This window comes from Dermacentor silvarum, chromosome 9 (genome assembly GCF_013339745.2).
Source record: "Dermacentor silvarum isolate Dsil-2018 chromosome 9, BIME_Dsil_1.4, whole genome shotgun sequence".
NCBI lineage: Eukaryota > Metazoa > Arthropoda > Arachnida > Ixodida > Ixodidae > Dermacentor > Dermacentor silvarum.
Window position 1 is genome coordinate 121,956,104 of NC_051162.1, and position 7,338 is coordinate 121,963,441.

Sequence of the window (7,338 nt, forward strand, 5' to 3'; positions counted from 1 at the left end):
ACAAGCCCGGTCGGTCATTAAGCCCAGTCAGTCTAGTCCATTCCAGATACGTGCAGTAAGTAAGTATCAGTCAGTCAGTCAGTCATGACAAAATTGAGCACTAAATCAAGACGAGGAGGTATACTTCAGCCATTACACAAGCATTCATTCTTTTCACTGCGCCCCACTTACAGACCGCCGTTCCAATACAGTCGTACCTCAGTTTTCGACAATAAAGCATGCTTAGAGGGACAAACGATGCCCAGCATACGAAAACAAAGAACGGAAAGACACGAAAGAAAAAAAAAAACACTACCGCGATAAGCAATCATGCATGTTATTTTCGGGAGCGATGCATGGGCCGCGGCTAGCGCTACACCAGCTGTCCAAAGCCCCGCTTAGTATGCCGGATCAAGCAGAGCATGCTCCGCCACAAACCCTCGCCCACTGGCCACACGTGCGCTCAGTCGGGGCCTCAGTTCGCTGTGACGAGCGCGCAGCTTCGATGACAGACTGACTGGCTTCACGTCGCCGACGATGCGCAAAAGCCGACGCCGCGGTATAACGACACGCTCTTGTGACCCTCCCGCAGGTGTGACAATAGCAGGACCCACAGCTGGCCCATTCGCAGCCAATTTATTGCGGCTTTCTTTGACTGCGAGAACTTTGCCGTTCGGACGGTGCGTCTGAGCTTTGAGGTGCCAAGGGGTTACGCCACTGCGACGCCGCAATGAAGCCTTTCGACGAAGGGCAACCTGAACGTGAGTTACGTTTGCTAGACTAGCGTGTGGACCGTTCAACAGTCTTGAAGCAGTCTTGCATTGTACGCATTGTTTGCATCAGAAATGAATGTCGTAGTCCTAATGTAACAAGGATATCTCAGGAACTGCGCGGCGGACGCTTCACAAATGTTTTTTTTGGCTCGAAAAGACGGTTACACAAAAAGAAAACCCAAGTATCGACGGCCACCAGACTCGACGCTACATACGACAGGGGCTTACTGGAGGCTAAATTTCTTATCGAAAGCAGGCGCATTTCTTGGAAAAACAAACATATAGACAAGCATTTGAAACAGGGCATACAATTAGGCTAGCATCGAGACACGTTCAAGTTATCTTTTTTAGCAAAGTGCGCGGTGGGACAGGACACGAGGAAAGAAGTGAGACAGACCCACCATCCTGCGTCCTGTCCCATCGCGCAGTTTGTTAAAAAAGATGAATTCGTACCAACTCGCCCAGCTGTCGACTATTCTTACGTATGCTTGTGCTTTGCATACCGCGAAATCAAGCTAAGACATCAGCGTCTCCGTCCGAGAAAGTCGTTTCCTTGGGGTGAGTCGCGCGATGACGACCGTTTGTTGACGGACAGCAGCATACACCAGATACTGCTATTTGCACTTCTAGAACAGTGCGTCTAATCTCAACTGTAAACTGCTTCTAAAAGCGCTCGTGGTGTCTTGTCCTCTTCTTTGTACGTTTTACTTTGCGTCACTGTGGTGTCAACGCGTGTCAACCAACTCGCCCAAGAAGTTTTTCTGTATACTGCTATAAAGCGATGTTCACGTTCTAAAGAGTTTCGTCTCGGTGTCGACGAACATGCTTAAAAAAGTGTGCACAGGCGTTGCTTCTTTACATTGCTCCTTGTGCACCGTTTCTGCAAGTATCAAACTTTGTTTTAATTGCTGCCAAATTTAGAGCTCCTTTTTTTAGTTTTTAGTGATGCACACTAAGAACGAAATACGAAGCTGGGAATAGCGAAATGACTTTGCGTGGAATGCTGTATCATGTGAATTTGTGACGCAATATGACAAGATTTGATTCCAAGGGTGCGACTCGTCGGGGTGACTCATCGGCTTTGGCGTTGCACTGCGGAGCACCAGGTGGCGGGATCGATTCCCAGCCACGGCGGCAGCATTCCGATGGGGGCAGAATCTGAACACGCTCATGTTTCGTGCTTTGGCTGCAAGTTTAGAAACAAATCCTGGTGGTCCAAAATAAATCGAAGCCCTCTCCTACTGCGTCCCGTCATAATTCGGTGTGCAGTTTCGTGACGTTAAAGCAAACAATAATTTAGCTTTTTCAGCAGTGCCATCGTAAAAGAAAAAGAATAATAGGTCTTCGGCGAACAGCTGGTATGACTTGTTTTTTTTTTTTTTTTTTTTTGATGGGCGATGATGTGACACACGGCTTGCTCTCATTTTCCATTATTCTGGTGCCGGTTAAAGCCAACTGACATTCTGGTGCCAAACGTGCGACTCTCTTCCTTTTCCAAATTCTGCCGTACACTGACTGGCCGCTCCGTGGTTGTATCGTTATGTCGTCAAGTGCACAACGTTGTAGTCGTGGTGACCACAACGTTATGGTCACCACGAGTCATGGTGTCAGTCACGATAAATCATGGTGACCATATTCCGCTAGTATGAAAACAACTTCCGTGGGCTATGGTGAAGAGGGCGCCAGACAGCATAATCTCGTTCTATACCGGTGACGACGCACGAAAGGTTTACAGAAAACGGTGCTGTCCTGACGGCTGCCGATATTCACTGTGGGCGAGTTGTTCTAACTTGCCCTCCAAAAATGAAGCGCCCGCCACTGCTATGCCACGGCATCCCTGCTTGTTCATGGTTTGCGTGAAATCCAAGAGGCGCGAACCAATCGTTCAGATCAAAAGCTTACATTCCGATGTTTGCTGTAGGATGAAGGTAAAAGGTTCTATCGTCTTCTCATAGGCTCGCACTTGACAACGTGCAGCGATTTAGATATCAGTGCAGCCGGCTCTGTGCGAAGGGAATGTAGCATTAAAAAAAACTGATCGAAAGAAAGAGCTGTCGATAAGAGGTTGGCAGCAGACGAGAGAACTACTGCGCTCTCTCCCTTTACAGGATGCGAACTTGAGCGAGTTGGTAATTCACAGTAAACTTGCAGAACGGCACTACTAACCGCACAATCATCTTGATGAAAAGGAACACGCGAGCGCATAGCTAAGCAGCCCCGTCGGCCACATGTCGCCCGGCAACAGATGCGAAAACAAAATCAGAGAAATATGTACTACGCCGTATTGCACGTCCCGTACCGAATGCTTCTTTCGTATTAATCCTTCTAGCGGCACACCCTGAACCACGAACTATTTTATTGGAATGTGATATTGACTGATTGTATCTATCGCAGCTTCGGAAAGTTAGCACGACAGCTAGCATGGATTGGGCTATCACATTCTTCCCTTATTCACCAGTCGCACGCATTATGAGCACTGAAAGAGAAGAATCGTGCAGGAAGAGGGCAAGCAGCAGAAGGAGCGGCCCCATTCTAATTTTTAATTTTAAATTTCAGCCGGCGCGCAGCACGACATGTTCATGACGAGGCTGTTTGCCACGCGCTCAGTGATCCCTTTCATAAATATGATCGCTCGTACATTCACGGCTCATGTCACCTGCTTAACAGAAACGGAGCGACGAGAGAAGACGCAGGTACACCACACGCTGGAAGACGTGGATGCCACCGGCGTTCTTGGTGTCAGCGTCGGCTCTGTGTATCCTGTTTCAATTTCTCCGGTTATGTGAGTCAAGAATCTTGAAACCAAAATATAACCTGTCTAACAGCATTACTAAAAAGCAGGACAGCACCGACTAAGCTAATGTACATTTGTTATACTTATTTCCTGGTTTATGTGCTGTTGATAGCGCGCTTTTGCATGCATGTGTCCAATTGCTTTCATTATCTACCACAGCGTGTCGTTATGGACACCGTATTACACTGCGTGTCACACGCTAGTATGTGCCGTTTATCAAGCTCAAATTTGTTTACAGAGGACGCGATGCTTCCTGGAACACGCAAGCTGCGTTTTCGGGACTGCCCGAGTAACAGCTAACAATTACAGCTAGTTCGAGACCGCGGGTTCCTTTTCAGACAATGTCAAAGTCTGCCACGTTAGCAGATCTTGCCATAATGGCGTTCTTAGCCAATCAGAGAAACCGTAGCAGTGCTGTGACCCAGTCAAAACTAACAAGATTACTAATTCTACAATGTTGAGGCCTGATGTAGCCTGCGTGGCTACATCTGCGAAATGCTTGGTCTCCTCTCGCCACTGCAGATTACTGCGTACTCTGTCGGCTGCTTTCTCCGTAAGGAACGTCTTTGAATTTGCGATATGAAGCAAAATCGTTATTGTATGATCCGGGGGGGGGGGGGTACGTGCTTAAATATTTCGCGCACATAATTAAGGCAATTGGGAACGAAATTCTACTCAAGCATATATACCTGTGAAACTTGAGGCCGTGAGGAAACAATATCATATCTTGTGTGTTTTTGTTCAGGTTACAGTACGGGGAAGCAGGTGTTGTGCACCATGTTAGACACACTGAAAATTTGGTCACAGTCAGAACAACAAATGTTGGAGCATTGGTCACAGCAGACATGTGGCTGAAGGCAGATAGAGCACACATTTTTGTAGCGTTAGCTACACTGGCCTAGCCAAGCCCGTTTCGCGCGGCACATCAAGAGCCGTGCTGCGCATGCGCAAGGATCAGTGATGTCACACGGCTTGCGCACCGGAGCCACCGGAGCCGGCACCTCTCGCGCACTCCGCCGCCGTCGCGCGCGACTCACCGCCGCCGGTCTGCGCATTCCAGAGGAGTGACGTCGTAGCCGTGGTAGACGCACTGGCGCCGGCGCGCGCTCGCTGTGCAGTCGCCGTCTGACACTGCGCTGGAGCCGCTGCGCTTCTGACTGGCGTTTGCCAGTGTGGTATAGCCATGGAGAAGGAGAGCGCAAATGCTGCTCAACAGCGCAGAAGAACGGAGAAGCTTGACTCCTCGGATCCCGAAGTAGTTGCCTGACAATTAGCGGTTGAGCGTAGGAGGAATGAATACATGTGCATAATACGTATACCGCGTGTGTGTCATTGGAGCAGCAGTAAGCATGACAATCAAGCTAATCCTTGACAATCTAGACAACCAGGAAGCTGGATAGGCTGTGATAGCGACATGTGCAGGCTCGAATTTCTTGAAGCAAACTTTGACCAGCGCGAAGAAAATGAAAGGGAAAACGAGGAAGACGAAGAAACAGACGAGCGCTGATCATGATCATGAACCAATTCGCACCAGAGTCCTGCTAAGTCGAATTTCTTCCAGCTCATTTGTGTTTCGCCGCACCCACCGTGCTGGCGCAGTGGCTTTGGCATCGCGCTGCTGAGTCCCAGGGCGCGGGATCAAATCCCGGCAGTGGCGGTCGCATTTCGATAAGGGCGAAATGCAAAACACCAGTGTACCGCGCATTGGGTGTGGGCTAAGGAACCCCAGGTGGTCAAAATAATACCCGGAGTCCCCCACTACATACGGTGTGACTCAATCTCATCGTGGTTCTGTCACATAAAACCTCAAATTTCTTTTTCGCCGCACATCATACTCGCTTCCTTATATCTTTAAATTCATTTTCCGTTTCACCGCTCGCAGAACAGTAAGCCGTAATTTATTGCGCCAGCAATTATATGAACACTCCAGGCATATTTCTGCCATCGCCGTCGCCGTGATGACCAAGCACGATAACATTGCTGCCGCACGCCGTACACTGTATGTGCGAGTGCAAACTTGCGAGGGTCAGCCGATGATCGCGGCTCGATCTCTCGCGCGCGAGGGAGAAAGGGGGAGGGGGCGGAAGAGCGCTGTCTTCTTTCCCGCGTGAGACACGGGGGTGGGGGTTGGCGTTCTACTCTGGCATCTGATGCTTACGGCGCGGCCACGCGGGCGCCGTATCTTGAAAGTAAAGCGATCTGCGATGCAGACAAAGTGCATGCGCCGAGTGGCGGTCGCTTCGTATGCGCTGTGCATTCGTCGTTTAGTTCGCGTTGAAGCGAGAGACAGCACAAAGCTCAATTCACTCGCTGTTGGTGCTGCGCTCCCTCACTGCAGCGTTTTGACAGCGAGTTTCCGCGGTCATCGAGCGAGACGTGTTCATGTTTACCTGTGCGCGCGTGACACCAGGCTTGTTAATTTAGTCAGTAAGCGAATGTTTACAACTTGAAACTTCAACTTAAAACTGCGACCTTACTTTTTAGGGGCGAAGCATCTTAGGGTCGAGGCTTGTCCGTCCGTCCACGTTGTCGTGCCCTTGCGTGGGCCGATCCCGGAGGCGGTGCACAGCCGCGCCAAAGAAGTGCCTCATGTATAATATATATATATATATATATATATATATATATATATATATATATATATAATTGTAAGGAAGATGACGAACGTCGGCGCAGAGTCAGCAGCATTGGCAGCATCAAGCGCGCAGCAGAAAAAGTTTGTTAAGGCTCGTAGCGACAGCCGGTCGTAGGATGCACCGAGCACAGTCCTTTCTGCTGCGCGCTTGATGCTGCCGATGCTGCTGACTCTGCGCCGACGTTCGTCATCTTCCTTACAATATATATATGCACCAGGAGAATGTGCATAGACCTTGTCTTTGCCAACTTCAGGCTAGATACCATCGAAGAACCATTGACTCTACATTTCACGGACCACAAAGCAGTGATAATGAAGGGGAAAACGGAATCCAGAACTCAACACGACATACGAGTTATGACGTATAAAACATTGTATATACTGTACACACGCGTTGTCACTCATTTAAATGCGCGAGTGGGCAATGTCACGGGTGATTTACGGTAAGAACGATCCCCAGTGCTTCGCCCACTCGTCATGATTCACTTCGTGGAGATGTATGGATTTTTTTTTCTCTGCCTGGCCTCCATGCGTTTCACTTGCTTCACTATTTCCCTCTCTTAACTGAACGTGTCAATGAAGGTGATATTTTAAATGCTTCAAAACTAAAATAAAGACAGCACTATACCGCCCAGGCATATTTACTGCATGTTCACTAATTTTATTTCGTAATTTCTTGACAATAAATGCAGTTTTGCTGATGGCTCCGTTGGCGCCGCATATGTTGCACAGGAATCCGAGGTTAAGGGCACGGGATAAATGCCATGTAGTCGTTGACAGAGCGATCAAGATACCTTAGCCGTAATTGCACACCTAATGTACATGAAACATTCATAACGCGTGCCGAATAGTGTAATCGCCCCTTTTGTTTCGTGGCGCGGCATCACTGACAGCGTTTCCGGCTGCGAAAGCATCCGACGAAGCATGCGGCAGACCGGCAGCGGGACGGGAGACGAGGCATTTCGAAAATGTATCCACGCAAGTTCATATATTGAGCCGGCCTCGAATCAGCTGTTATTGTTTGATGTAGCCGCCCAGTCCCCGATTATGAAGCTTGCATGCTCTAGACAAATGTGTTACTCTCTGCTCATAGGATGTGTAGATGTCCTAGTTGGTGCCTACTTCACAACGCGAGAATAATATGAACACAATCATCA

The 7,338-nt window shown here is 48.9% G+C and overlaps 1 pseudogene; it reads left to right on the forward strand.

Annotated features, from left to right (window-relative positions):
• The first annotated feature begins 402 nt into the window (after positions 1 to 402).
• LOC119464220 (solute carrier family 26 member 6-like) overlaps positions 403 to 7,338 on the forward strand; it is a 64,525-nt pseudogene continuing 57,589 nt past the window's right edge.